Source organism: Brachycentrus maculatus, unplaced genomic scaffold (assembly GCF_059751285.1).
Source record: "Brachycentrus maculatus isolate JH-2025_06_01 unplaced genomic scaffold, ASM5975128v1 h1tg001359l, whole genome shotgun sequence".
Lineage (NCBI taxonomy): Eukaryota > Metazoa > Arthropoda > Insecta > Trichoptera > Brachycentridae > Brachycentrus > Brachycentrus maculatus.
In genome coordinates, this window is record NW_028282014.1 from 31,106 (window position 1) to 32,952 (window position 1,847).

The following is a 1,847-nucleotide window of genomic DNA, read 5'->3' on the forward strand; positions in this document are numbered from 1 at the left end:
AGACTTTGCCGTCTGCGGGGATATATCAATCAGGCAGGGACCTTTTATCAAATCCCTTTTTCCCAAAAACTGTCAGCAAAAAGAAAAAGAAGAAATGAACTGATTTTTGTTATGATTGTTATGATTGTTATGATTGCTATGATATATCGCACTTTTTTAAATGCTCATTATATAAATAGTTCATGCTCTATTGTTGATTATAGTACTTTGTTGATTATCGAGAATGTCGACAATGCAGAAAATAGCCTAAATCTAGGCTGAAATGGACAGGACCCAAAAGAATAAGGCAACTGCCTACCATCTCGGACTACTTAAGGCCAAGCTCGCTAAGCTTAAACGTGAAATAATCGAACCTGCTGGAGGAAAAAAAGGAGGGCCTGGAGGGGAGGGCTTTGAGGTTTCAAAGTCAGGGGATGCTAGAGTTGGTATGATAGGTTTTCCTTCAGTGGGTAAATCGACTCTGTTGACTAAACTTACAGGTACTTGGATAATCACATAGGCACATTTTCAAAGATAGCTGCATACTAGTTCACAACATTAACATGCGTGCCAGGAGTGCTCAAGCACAAAGGAGCGAAAATACAGCTGTTGGATCTGCCGGGTATTATTGAAGGCGCCAAGGATGGTAAAGGTCGAGGTAGGCAAGTTATTGCAGTTGCAAGAACCTGCAATCTGATTGTGATTGTTTTGGATGCAACTCGTCCGATGGTGCATAAAAAGATCATTGAACACGAATTAGAGGGATTTGGTATCAGGCTCAATAAACACCCTCCAGATATTGATTTCAAAAGAAAAGACAAAGGAGGAATAATAATTTCTCGGACTGTCGAGAACGAAGATCTCACAGACGAAATTATCAAAGCAATTCTCAAATAGTATCGAATAAATAATGCGGACGTCTGCCTCAAGAGTAATGTTACAGAGGATGACATCATTGATATTATCGAGGGCAATCGCAAGTACATCCCCTGCTTATATGCACTCAACAAGATTGATGCCATAACCCTAGACGAGCTTAAGATTCTTGACCAGATTGACCATTACGTGCCCATTGCTGGAGATCTTGGGTGGAACCTCGATGAGCTGGTTGATAGAATGTGGGAGTATTTGGACTTGATTCGAATCTACACAAAGCCTAAAGGAAAAGACCCGGATTATGATTCCCCTGTCATTCTCCCCAACAACATGAGTTCGATTGAAGGCTTCTGCATGAAAATACATAGAAATATGATCAGGGATTTTAGGTATGCCATGGTTTGGGGAAGTTCAGTTAAGTTTAACCCTCAAAAGGTTGGGAAAGAGCACATGCTTTATGATGAAGATGTGGTGCAGATTATCAAAAAGATTTGATTATAGTGTAAATAAACTCTATCATAAACCCATATTCACGAGATAGAATAATTATCCCTTCTGATAGACTTCACTGCCTGACTTTCCTTGTGCACTTTAAAATATCATTATGGGCAATTCTTTTCCCCCTTTGCTCATACAGCTCCCATATGGTGTTTGTGATGAATTTTTATGCTTCTTCGAGGCATTGGAACTTCTCCGGGTTCTCCAGAAGAAACTGCTTGGCTCTCATTTTCGCAATATCGATGTTGATCGGCGATTTGATAATGTTATCGACATGATTCTCTAGGTAGTTCCGTATCTTTTACCTATCAACTAAAATGATAAGATCTTTGTACATTTCTTTTGATCCGTTATGACGATAACATTGAGTGCAACTTTGCTTTTCATGATTTTATCTCGTGATTTCCACTCATCTACGAAATTGTGCAGCCTTGAAACTTCGGTGTCATTGATGTTGCTGCAAATGAGAAAAACGGATAGGCATTTGGAGAATT

The 1,847-nt window shown here is 39.5% G+C and overlaps 1 pseudogene; it reads left to right on the forward strand.

Moving 5' to 3' along the window:
• The first annotated feature begins 489 nt into the window (after positions 1–489).
• LOC148299084 (developmentally-regulated GTP-binding protein 1 pseudogene) lies at positions 490–1,366 on the forward strand (annotated as a pseudogene).
• Positions 1,367–1,847: the final 481 nt, after the last annotated feature.